Below are 13,430 nucleotides of genomic sequence, written 5' to 3' on the forward strand. Positions count from 1 at the left end.
TTCCGACGTTCACGACTTCCTTGACTCTGTGGAGAGAATTGCCGACCAAGGTAATTTCTTATTTGTGAACTTTTATAAATTTTAATTGTATGTATTTGTTTTGTTTACATTTTTGTTACTTTTTATTTGCAGATATAAGGACACAAGCTGATGAAACAGTTCATGTACTCAATGAGTTGTTACAAGGTAATCTTTTCTAGAGTGCGTCTACCATATGATAAAAGATCGCTTTATGTCTAAAAGTTTATGCAGTGCGTTAATTTGTCACACAGGCAGAGGGGGTGAATCCCTCTACTGTCATCCACTATTCATCGAGCCCTCTGGCGGAGCTCACAAATATTTCACCTCTTACAACCGGTAACGTCTACAGAAACGTATACAGAGGTCACTGTGGCTTATAACATACATCTAAATAATTCTAGGCCTATTCACGCTGTTCAACCACACTAACCTGTAGGCCACCATCTCCACGTAAGTATATATTTAAAAGCATGTTTATTAATCACATTTATACTAGAATAATTGGATCAACTTTCTTTTCTAAGATGACTCGGACGACGAGGATGATTGACAGCTGTCAAATCAACCAATCAAATCAAGCAATAAATCATTTTGACGGTTAGTAAATACCATTACTCTCTCTGTTCACAAATAGCTGCCATTTTATGCAAATTTCGTGGGTATGTTGGATGGCCTAAAATGGGTTTTACGAGCAGATGTACTTAAAATTTAAATGGTTTACAATTCTAATTTTTCAGAAATATCTGATTCAAAGTTGCAGAAAAAAATGCTGCTTTCCAGCATTTGCTCATTTTTGGGGCTTGAAAATCATAGTTTTAAATCTGGCTAAGCAGTATGACTTCTCAAGCATTAGGATGCAAAATTCAGACAACCCCACCAAAGTTCTCTTGTTTCTTACCCTTCGAGAAACAGACTGTTGCTAACTGGGCATAATATGAAGAGTTTTACTTTATCTCTGTAGTTCTCTCATTGGCATTTAGAGCATAACCTATTGCACAAATTCTGTATGCTTGACATTGCCTTGCAATGATTTTTTCTTTGCCATAGACTTGATGAAAGTAACTTTTAAAATTGAGCTAATTAGCATAAACCTTTTTAGGGAACAAAATAAGGACACACTCACTAAAGTTTATACTTCCTGTACTAATGTTTGAAAGTCTTGAATTAGCATAGACATTATGCTACGAGTTTTAATTCATCAGTTTGGCGATTAGTTAAGGAGCCTGACTTTGCTCTGTGAAGAACAGCCCTCCATTCAACTGTAAGGACAGCAGTTACACATTTACCAAGAAAAGTGTTTCAGCCTGGTATTGAACTAGGTACTTTCTGCCTGTAAAACAAACATGATAACCACTACACTACAGAAACCATACAGCAAGGGGACTTCTGGATCCATCCAGCATTTCCTCCTTTTTGGTGCCTGAAAGGCATAGTTTAAAAACTGGCTTGAATTGTCTTCTCCCCATTAGGATGCAAAATTCAATCCCACAAACCAACGTTTTCTTGTTTCATTGCCTTTGAGGGACAGAATGTTACTCTCTAGGAATAATATGATGAGCTTTACGTGATCACTGTAGGCTGTTGCCTGCAGTGTTTACTCTGCTCAGTAAAGCCATACATTTCTAGCTGCATGCGACTCCCATCTTGCCTGCTTCTCAAAACTAACATTATGGTTTAATATATATTTGAAGTACAGTTGTTTTCTATTGATTTTGATTAATCAGCATTTCAAGAAACGTCAGTTGTACTGCGTTTATTTCACCATCGTCTCAACAACATATCAGCAAGAATGTGTTCTGATTGTCATTAAGAACATAATATGATTAGATTTATAGATCAAAACAACAATTAATCAAATTATATTTATCAAATGGAGCAAAATGAAGCTTGTGAAGAAAATACTAATATTTTCTTAATACACTTTCAAGAAGTAGTGGGGACAATGTAAGTTCAGAAATGGATGGGGACAGGGTAAATTGCATCTGGCAGTTGTCTCGGGTATTTCCAATGCTGTGCCTCATGAGCTGAAAACTAACTTTGTGGTGTACCATGTTACGCAGGTTTTAAACTAACATGGATTTTCGCTGAAACAGAATCCATCCTTATAACCAACGACATAGACATCGGCACCATTCCCCCACATCACAGTGTCACCCCTTTCCACATGGACACCACAAGGCGGCAGATGAGGAGATGATGGGAGAGTGGCTGAGGAAGATGAGGGAGGAGCAGCAGACACTGAAGGAGGAGAGAGACATGGCAGGTTCTCCTGCAGATGTGAGTAAATGTATCTATTTTCATCCAGCATTCATTTTATGCATCATCTATAGGTTTTCTGTTTATCTGTCTGGAGTTGGTATTCTCAAAGCATTCCATTCTTAATATCATGGTAACCAGAATGAAGTCATTTTACTGACTTAACATGTCAGAATAATCTTGGCTCTGCAATGGGAAGCACTAATTTTTGTGTTAGATATGCAGGTAGCAGTCTATAGCAGACTATAAACTTAAGAGAACTCGAATGAATAGTGAATCTGAGAAGATATGGTAGTAGGAATAACACACTTTAATAGCAAAAGCAAATCCATTCACAGCCACTTATAAAAACATCTGTTTTCCTCAACACACAATCAGCTTTTTCATTCATGAAGCAAAGTGATGGGAATCAGGAACCAGTTCCAAATTGCCCGATCCATCAGAATTATACGACTCCCAGATGAAGACTTCTTTTTAGCATTGCTTGTGCATTTTTCTGAATTAGGCATTGTGCAAAACTAACACTGAGTGTCATGATTTCAATCTCTTACAAACATGCAAGAAGGTGTCATGGAGGAGAGGCGTGGCTTCTTTTCATGAAAAAAATATAACAGAGGTGCATGGATTGTCTGGAATATGACCATTTCAAGTAAGAGTGGAATCACAAGACGTATGTCGAAACATCTTTCGATGCAACTTGGTCCAACATTCCAGAAATACCATGTGCTGCTGCTTCCCAGTCAAGCAGGATGTCCCATCCCCCAGATAAATATGCTGCATTAGAATAAAGTTAACACTATGCTGCCAGGCTTAGCAGGTTATTTCTTTGATTAAATGAAAATGAACACTGTACAAACCTCCTCTACTTTCATGCATATTAGATGAGGATGGACAGACTGTTGCTCCAGCCAGCTGGAAGACTCAACATCAGCCCCCAGCTGAAAGCTCCATCTCATGCTTGCTGCACAGTGATGGAGAGTGAGCATAGCAGGGGTGAATGCATCACTGTGCCAGACAGGCAGGCAGGGAGGCAGACAGGCAAGTAAACTGGGCAGGCAGGTGGGCAGGTGGCAGGGTAAGCAGAGAGGCTGGGGAGGCAGGGAGGCAGGGAGGGAGGGTGCACAGGCAGGCAGGCAGGGAGGGAGGTAGGCTGGGGAGGCAGGGAGGGAGGGAGTCTGGGGAGACAAGCAGGCTGGCAGACAAGCAGGGAGAGATGGAGGGAGGGAGGGGGCTGAGGAGTGAGGGAGACAGGCAAACAGGGAGGGAGGCAGACTGGCACATAAGCTGGGCAGGCAGGCAAGTGCGTGGGCAGGAGGGTAAGCAGAGAGGCTGGGGAGGCAGGCAGGCAGGGAGGGAGAGAGAGGCACTGGGGAGGCAGGTGGGGAAGGCAGGAAGGGAGGGAGGCTTTGGAGGTAAGCAGGTAGGCAGGCAGGCAAGCTGGGTGGGCAGAGAGGCTGGAGTGAGGCTGGGGAGTCAGGCAAGCAGGCTTGGATGGAGGGAGGCAGGGAGGGTGGGGAGGCAAGCAGGCAGGGAGAGAGCAAGAACACTGGGTACACTGGGGAGGAAAGGAGGGAGGCAGGAAGGGAGGGAGGGAGTCTGGGGTTACATGTGGCCAGATGAACAGAATGTATTCCAAACCTCCCCCAGGAGTCTGCGTCTCCATTCAGATCTACCGGCCATGGGTAGCCCCAGCCTCCCCTCGGTGTCTGGGTCTCGATTCTAATCATGTGGCCACATGTATTCCCAGCCTCCCTCCCAGCCTGGCTGCCTACCTGCCTCACTGCCTCCTGAGCCTCCCTCACTCCCTCCCTCCCTGTCAGCCTCCCTGCCTCCTTCTCTCCCCATCCTCCCTCCCTCAGTGCCTGCCTGCCTCCCCAGCCTTTTTCTCTCTGGCCTGCCTGCCTACGCTCCTCCCAGTGCCACGCCTGCAAACCTCCCACGCCTTCCATCGCTGAGTGCAGCCGCACCTCCAGACCTCCTGAGCCTGCCATCGCTGAACGCAACCATGACTCGGCACCCACATCGGACATGCAGGTGGACGCTCAGGACACGTCAGACGTGCTCGTGAACGCTCAGCTCATGCTCCACTGGTGCCCACGCCCTACGACACTCCTGTAACTGCATCTACATAATGTATCTATACCTGTTTGTGTGAACTTGGTAAAAACCTGTTACCCTGCCTTGTGGCATCGGTGTTCCTTTACCTGTTCCAGTAGCTGCACTCATGCCTGTTGTTTATTTTGTTGCTGTGCCTGTCTCAGTTTTGTTTAACATAATTATGTCTGCCTTTGCTTCTGTGCCTGTCCCTGTTCCCGCAGCTATCCCAGTATTTCTCCTCTCCTGTCTCTGTGCTCGCCTCCTGTTCTAGCCATGTTGCCAGTCCCACTCCTTTTCCCTCAGTCTGTCCCAATTCCTGTGCCTGTCCATGGTTTACAGTCTCGTCTAGCATAAGTAACCTGGTTCTGTGCTTCATCGTTGTTCTCCTGTTAGCCGTTCCTTAGTGTTAAGTTTCCTTAGTTGCCTTGTTATCAGCCTCGCCCTGTTAGCCTGCTTAGTCTTCTGATTCTTTCCCTCATTCCATTCTGTGTTGTTTTTCTTGTTCATTTTTTTATATTAAACTTCTTATTCATTTGTTAATCCTGTCTGTTCGTTTACTCATTCTTATTAGGGTTTGCCTAGTCATTGTTCCAGTTCACTCTCACATCCGAGGCATTGTTACTTTGTATATGTGTTCACCCTCAGCCTCCCAACCATTACACTCATGTGGTTCCTTATTTCCCAAAATCCAGATGTATTATTAAGTACATTTTAAATAGAAAAATAAAGGTGCAGACTTGAGAATTAATTGAAGAGAATAGCAGGCCCTGTGTTTTTGCTGTTCGATATAACATACAAACAAGGCATATGGTAAATATGCTGCGTTAGAGTAATGTGAACGCCACACAGGCAGGTTTAGCAGGTTATTTCTTCGACTAAATTAAAATGAACGCTGTGCAAACATTCTCTGCTTTCATCCATTTTAGATGAGGATGGACAGACGGTTGTTCCAGCCAGCTGCAAGACTCACCGTCCCCCCCCAGCTGAAAGCTCCATCTCATGCTTGCTGTGAGTGTGGCAACGGTGAACACGTCACTGTGCCCATCACTGCATCACGGAAGAGACACTGAGACACTGTGATGAAGAGGAGGAAGAGGACTACACTCAGATCATTATTATGATCATGTGGCATGGTTTAAAACATGAAGCTTCAATAAAGCCATTAAACTAAACCATTTGGTGGTACTAATATAATAATAATAATAGTAAACTTTAGTTGTATACAACTTTTTAAAATTATAGTACAAGATAAGAGTACACACAATCAAGATAAAAAAAAAAACAATGATAAAAACCTGGATAATAAAATCATAGAACATAAAATCTGTTCAATATAAACTGTATAATATAAACAGTGAAATAAATTTGGTAAGAGAGATAAAACTAGACAGATTTACAATATAATTTTTTTTTTTACGTTCCATGTAATTTTCATACGCCCAAACTATGATGGAGTTTGCAGATCGGTGCCCTTCAAAACTATTTAGAATGAAAGAGCTCAATAGCATTTATGGCAGACCCCAACCACCAGGCCCCACTCACCAGGCCCCACCCCACAATCTTTACATTCACTGTATATAAAAGATAAATATGTTTCTATGATTCTATGTTATATATGTTATATATGTAAAGTATAATAATGCTATAAGGATGGATGAAATGAAGGGTCAGTATCACTGCCCAGACAGAACACATATTGCATCTGAGAAAGAAAGGTCAGACTACATCAGGAATCCACCAGAGCCAAACTGTAATGTGGACATTGTGTGGTCCAGCTGTGGCCATGCAGATGATGGTCATGACTAAGGTAACTACTGTCATCCACTGCTTGAAGCTCACCTAACTTCGTGGTAAGCTACCATCAGACAGTATGCTCACAAATGTAAATGCAGCAATAAGCACAATACCAACAACCTGTATAACTGAAACCAACAAACTGGTATATACCACTGTAGTAGTTAAGCTCAAGATCCTAGCATACAGAATGCAAGCAACAGGCCACTTCCACTATGCCCCCTGGAAACAGAGGTTTGAAACCAATATAAAGCCAACTTGAAGTCAGCTAATTGACAGATCTTCAGAAGGAGATAAAGACCAAATATGTGGCCTGGTTACAGAATAAATATAATGGGTGGCCCATAACTTAGGATCTAGAGTCTGGTAAACAGAGGTCAAAAGAGTGGTCAAGAGGCTTTTTATTGTCTTTCTGTGATGGCGGCGGGTGAATGGAAGCGAGAGGTGGGTCAGCAGCGAGGTAATCTTTATTCTCCATAGGTTGTCCGTGATAGAAGCATGGAACCTCAAATACAAATACAGAGGAGCTAGTCTTCCTCTAGACAATTGATCATGCATTGTTCGACCCGAACGTAATAGGACCGCTAATGTGCAGCTCCGTCTCCGCGGATCTGGGGGTTAAAATAGAGCAGGGAGTGAATGTGGAATGGGTGAAAATAATTAGTAATCAGGGGATTGTGAACGGGGCAGGTGCGATGAGTAGTCCTTAGCAGGGGTGGGTGTGTCTCCCCTGCTAACTGGCTGACCAACCGTGAAACTTTCTAGCTATAAACAGGTAATTAAATAATGCTCCTACAGTACCATGATGCAACACAAAAGGAGAACATGTGTAAACAATAAATATGAAATACAGCACAAATATTAACATATAGGCAACTTCAACCAGTGCACCATACTGTGACATATAAACAAATACGCTTATAGTATACAGCAGTTACTGAGGTAACAGTACCTAACTGCTGTTCTTACTATTCTCCTCAGGGTTTTGCGGTCTGAGTCAGTTCCTAAACCAGGCAGTGAAGCAGCTGCTCAGGATGCTGTCTATTGTAGAACATGGTGAGGATAGTGGCAGGGGGATGAGCTAGAAGTAGGAGTTACTGCTGGGCTTTCTTGGCTATAGAGCTAGTATTGAGGGTCCAGGTGAGGTTCTCTGCTAGGTGGACACCAAAGAACTTGGTGCTTTCACAGAGGAGCTGTCGATATTGATCGGAGAGTGAAAACTACATACTTTCCTGAAGTCGACCACCATCTTTTTTGTTTTTTTCCACATTCAGTGACTGACAGGTTCTGAGACATCCTCTCTGAACGCTGACTCATCATCACTGCTGATGAGACCCCACAGTCTTGCCATTAGTGAATTTGATGTGGTTCAAGCTGTGCATTGCTGCACAATTTAGGGTCAGCAATGTGAACAACAGTGGACTGAGCACACAACACTGGGGAAGCTCAGTGCTCAGTGTGGTGGTGCTGGAGACAGTGATCCTGATCCAGACTGATGGGGCTTTCCCACCAAGAAAGTCCTGGATCCAGCTGCAGAGGGAGGAGTTCAGATCCAGCAGTCTCTTTTCAACCAGACACTGAGGAATGATGGTGTTGAATTCTGAGCTGCAGTCTATGAACAGAATTCTATCGTATGTGTCTTTGTTCAGCTTTATTCAGTTTGTTTTTGAACACAAACATTTTTTCAAAGCAGATTTGCATCTTTAACTGAATAATTAACTGATACACATTAATTTTATATTTATTTCATATTTCACTGCACACATGCATCTCACTGTAAATCACCATAATGCTAGTCCCTAAAAAATTACTAACAAACTAAAAATGCAAGAGAAGGGCTGTAGAATTTAGCTGTAACTCTAACAGGTAAAGGTTTGTAAAACAGTGCTGATGCGAGCTAACATTCCATGTTAATAAAGTGTGGAATAATTGAATACTGTCAAATTGAACTTACCAAGCATTAAAGAGATGAGTTTTCAGCAGTCTGGTCCTTTAGTTGTTGAGGTGCATTTTAACTACACTGTTCACTGCTGCTATCTGACAGCTCTGTCTCAGTATACTGCAGTGCTGAAGGCTGTGTTTCAGTGAGGCTACATAGCAGAATTTCCTGTCCTTTTTTAACTTTCATTTCTTTATAGAGGGAAGAAATCAAAACAGCCAATAAGAAAACCACAACCAGTCTTATTGAAATCTACACTTGGTCATTTGTAATGGCCCGAGTGCCGCAGGGCAAGGAGCATGACTAACAGACTCCCTCGATGGAGACAGACATTTATTAAAGCACGCAAAAAACAATGGCACTCACATGTAACGTAAACAGCATACATGAATACAAACATGGCTAACGTGAACAACATGAACACACACATGAGCAAAGGCAACATGAACAGTGACCGACACCGATACACACACCAAGAGGGGTTTAAATACATACAGACATAACGAGACTAAGCCAGGTGCAGGTGTGTGATAAACAACATGGGTGTGGTTACAAACAAGACAAGTCACAGTCAACGAGAAACGCCCACTGCACGTAACGGGCTGTACCACGTGATCAGCAGGAAGGGGAGCGTTCCATGACATCATTCTAAAGTATGGAAATCCAGAAAGGCCATATGTGACATCTGGGGTTGGTTGCGTGACATCATAAGTTAACTATTGTTTGTCTCGCCTTATGAACTATCTAACCTAGGTTAAAATTACTCTTAACTAAAATAAGTAATTAAAGAGAAAATACAGTACTTAATTAATTAAAGAAAAATACTTTTGAATAAAATCAAGCAGTCAGACTTGATTATGGAAAAGTAATAAAATATTATGGAAGAACTGAGCGATGGGAAATGAATTATGTTTAAACCAAGAATAGGCCTACATAAGTTTGTGTTCCATGTTCGTAAGTTGAAGTAGAGGAGACTGAAGAACAGAATGCACATTTTGGCCATTAGGGTAAAAACAAATGAACAGTTAAATAGGAATCAGGCGTGCGCTAGAATTCCGGTGAGTCAGATCGGGGGGGGTGTGCAAGTGGGCGTGGCTGTGCGGAGCTGATGGTTGTTCCTGGGGTTCATAATAGGCTTTCGCATGTTGTCTCTATAACATTGAACTGAACCACTTAACTAACAATAACAACATTCTCACTGATGATGTGAGAATATCTGATAGATTACTGACTGCTAAGGAAGAAAGGAAGATGTACCAAATGACAACTTACAGAAACATTTGGTGTGTGTGTTGGGGTTAGAGGTTTGTCAAAATTTCATTTGAATACACTTCCTCTCCACTGTAAGTGTAGAACATTCAGTAGAGTATACTTCTAAAGAGTGTGTCTTGTACTGTGGGTTACTATGGAGGTCAAGGCCTGTTTGATACTCAAAAAGGATGGCAGAGGCCCTCATCCTGGGAAATTTGAACTGTTTCCATCAGGTGTTTTTCATAGACTGCATATTAATTTGGGGAACCAAAAGGGTCATGTGGGAGGGTCTGTCTTACTGACCTGCTCCTGGACTGAACATCACATACCACACACTGTTAAATGGACCTTCAGAGAGAAAGAAATCTACCCCACTGACCAGACTCAGGGTTACACAGGCAAAGTTCAGCATCTTAAAGATTCTCCAGGAAATCTCTCTCTACTCATATCACCCCTGACTGAGGATGGGGGAGTGCCCACCATACCTGTGTAAACACTGCAGTCCACTTCCTCCCACTGACTGGACTCTGGCTATCAGGTGTTTCCCTCTGACTCATGTTGCTTTTATCACTCCAGGATGGCACTGCCATCCTGTGGGAGAAACTGACTTGGAAAACCGAGATGGATGATGCTTCTCCACAAACTCTACTACACTGTACAGTCTCAGCATGTCTAATAACTACTTCTTTGTGTTATATTCTGTGCAAATGACTTTTTGATTGGGGCAGATGTATAGAGAAAAACATTTTTTTTTTAAATTTCCATCACTCATTCAGTATGTTTTTGATTAAATCTTTCCAAGAGATGACATGGGGGTTTAATCATGAAGTTTGCACCTTGAGATGTAGATATCAGTAAAAGGACTGAATAAGGACAGCCTTTAGTATAACATGTTCAGAGCTGTTGACCAATTGCTGTGGCAAAACATATGGGAGGTGACAGGGATGCATGCTGGGAATTTTCACATTTGTAAACTCATTGCTTTGGCCACAGATACAAAAAAAAAAAAAGACTAATTAAGAAAACTGTCTTTAAATTGGAGTCACTGGAGTGAATGTGACAGAAACCATGCTGCCATGGTGCCATGTGTGTGTGTGTGTGTGTGTGTGTGTGTGTGTGTGTGTGTGTGTGTGTGAGAGAGAGAGAGAGAGAGAGAGAGAGAGAGAGAGAGATATCACAGATAGTGGCATATCCAACTGCTGTCACTGAACTGCACTCTACACATTCTGCTGTCAAACTGCATCACACACACACCTTCATGATGTGTGTGGTTATCAGTGGGTGTAAACAGAAACCACAACTCTCTGTCCTGCTTTGGCTCTTTATTTATGAAACAACAATAGATACACAGTGGAAGTGATGCGTACAGCCAACAGTTTGGCATTTGACTTTAAAAGGCATGATTAAGAACAGAAAAAAATATGCTGCTATTTAAAATTCAAATATCAAAAAATCCTTCAATAGACAAACACACATAAAATGCAGAAAAAAATATTCTTTGGGAAAAATACGATAATGTAATAATAAAACGCAATACATTTTTTACAGACACAATACATTTTTTTACAGACAAGCAAAATGATGCTTGTTGGAGTCAGAATTTAGTTCTAGATTGTCCTGCCCCTACAAGTCCTACTTTATGCTAGTATCTAATTAGCAATTAGCAAGTAATTAGCACCGGTTCCTCTCTACCGGACCGAACCACAACGCAGATTTCATTTCCACTTAACGCTGATCAGATGTGTGCGGCAGGTCTGTTAAACAGGTGTGTAGGTCTGTAGCTGGTCTGTTGATTTCTCTTGGTTTTCTTCTCTACTACAGACTAGCTGTTCCATCTCCACCAGCAGTGTTATAGTGAACTCTGCTCATTTCTGACACTGAAGCAGGTCACATGAACAAGAACAACTCAGTTCATTCAGGATCTGACTCTGCACATGGTAAAATGGATGTTAATGGACACAATGAGAAAACAATCTGATTATAACAGCTTGCTAATGAAATTTTTACCTTTGTTTCTCTTGGTGTAATAAACCACAGCCACGATAATGTGGAGGAAGATCACAGTGACCAAAGCAAAGGGAATGTAGGGCAGAGTCTGAGGAGAGACTGTAACAACACAACAAACACTGACCCCAGTCTTACACAGCAGCAGAATACATTTATTTAGCACAGCTGTGAACTGTTTACTCTTCCAAACACTCCCTCTTAAACTAAATGTTAAACTAAATGTCGTTTACTACTATTATTAGTAGTAGTAGTAGTATTCGTAGTAGTAGTATATAGTGGGGAATCATTTTATGGAGTTGATGGGAGAATATTATTAAACAAATGCATCTTAAATTCAGTGGTAGTTGATGAACAGAATGAATGTGGGGCCTCTGCAAGAATAGAAAATATGATGAGTTGAAAGTACTGAAGGTTCTGTGCTTTCATGCGTTTTACATGTTTACATTTATATTTTGTACTACAAAACTGATGTATGTACAGTTTGTAAAAGCAAAAGTCTTCGGTTCACAGTGTTACTGGTGGTTAATAGGATGGCTAAGTGTGAGGTTACAGGTTCTGTAGCTGCAGTGTGTCCTTCAGTCATTTTCTGTGAGTGAATGAAACAGGGACTGCTGGGTCAAGTCCTCATGGGGTGGATTAGTCTTCACCTGAGCAGAATAGCTGTCCCGGGGGGGGGGTCTCTCTCTGTCTGTCTGTCTCTCTCTCGCTCTCTCTCTCTCTGAAGACATTCTCCCTCATTCCTGGCCTGGCCACCTCCTGTCACATCTCTGTTGTGCTTGGACTGACACGACTTTTCATTGTTACCCTACCAGTCCCAGTGTCTGCCTTTGTCTGTTCCCATTCCTGTCTTTGTAACTGTCCCAATCCCAGCTGTGGTTCGGGTTGCTGTTATCCCGTCTCCTGTCCTGCCCGTCTCCCGGTCCAGGCCTATGCAGGGTCCTGCTCCTACTCTCAGACGGGCTCCCATCCATCACGCTGCCCAAGCCGGAACCCAGTCGTCTCCTGTCCAGCCTGCTGTCAGGTCTCTGGTTGTGGTACAAAGTCCTGTTTCCACCCCTCACCCGATGGACTTCCCCCTTTTTTTCCTCCTTTTCCACCTGTCCTTGTCCAGGTTCTCCAGACCCTGCTGTGTGACGCCGGGCTCGGGCTCCCTTGTCAACTGTTATGCACGTCAGGAGCCCCGTGTTAAGGAGGGTGTGGGTGCTACTGTAACACCCCTCACCACCATCACACAGGAGCCCCGTGTTAAGGGGGGTGTGGGTGCTACTGTAACACCCCTCACCACCATCACACAGGAGCCCCGTGTTAAGGGGGGTGTGGGTGCTACCGTAACACCCCTCACCACCATCACACAGGAGCCCCGTGTTAAGGGGGGTGTGGGTGCTACTGTAACACCCCTCACCACCATCACACAGGAGCCCCGTGTTAAGGGGGGTGTGGGTGCTACTGTAACACCCCTCACCACCATCACACAGGAGCCCCGTGTTAAGGAGGGTGTGGGTGCTACTGTAACACCCCTCACCACCATCACACAGGAGCCCCGTGTTAAGGGGGGTGTGGGTGCTACTGTAACACCCCTCACCACCATCACACAGGAGCCCCGTGTTAAGGAGGGTGTGGGTGCTACTGTAACACCCCTCACCACCATCACACAGGAGCCCCGTGTTAAGGGGGGTGTGGGTGCTACTGTAACACCCCTCACCACCATCACACAGGAGCCCCGTGTAAGGGGGGTGTGGGTGCTACTGTAACACCTCTCACCACCATCACACAGGAGCCCCGTGTAAGGGGGGTGTGGGTGCTACTGTAACACCTCTCACCACCATCACACAGGAGCCCCGTGTTAAGGAGGGTGTGGGTGCTACTGTAACACCCCTCACCACCATCACACAGGAGCCCCGTGTTAAGCAGGGTGTGGGTGCTACTGTAACACCTCTCACCACCATCCTCCTCCCCATGTGCTCCTTTGTTTGTTTTTATTCCTCCACATGCTTTGTGTTGTTCATGCCCTCACACAGGGGTCCTGTGTTTCCCCTTTCACTTACCTCCGTCACCTGGGTCTAGT

The 13,430-nt window shown here is 43.6% G+C and overlaps 2 long non-coding RNA genes across 3 annotated transcripts in view; both read left to right on the forward strand.

The window, feature by feature from the left end:
• The window catches only part of LOC145647300 (uncharacterized), a 498,552-nt gene that overhangs the window by 26,534 nt on the left and 458,588 nt on the right, over nt 1-13,430 (forward strand). The window lies entirely within an intron of this gene.
• On the forward strand, nt 381-5,540 carry LOC145647289 (uncharacterized). The gene is made up of 4 exons (XR_014116311.1): nt 381-471; nt 546-618; nt 2,115-2,298; nt 5,301-5,540. It is a non-coding gene; the product is annotated as an uncharacterized LOC145647289 (long non-coding RNA).

The sequence above is a fragment of the Electrophorus electricus genome, chromosome 2 (assembly GCF_041902795.1).
Source record: "Electrophorus electricus isolate QZ-2024a chromosome 2, ASM4190279v1, whole genome shotgun sequence".
Lineage (NCBI taxonomy): Eukaryota > Metazoa > Chordata > Actinopteri > Gymnotiformes > Gymnotidae > Electrophorus > Electrophorus electricus.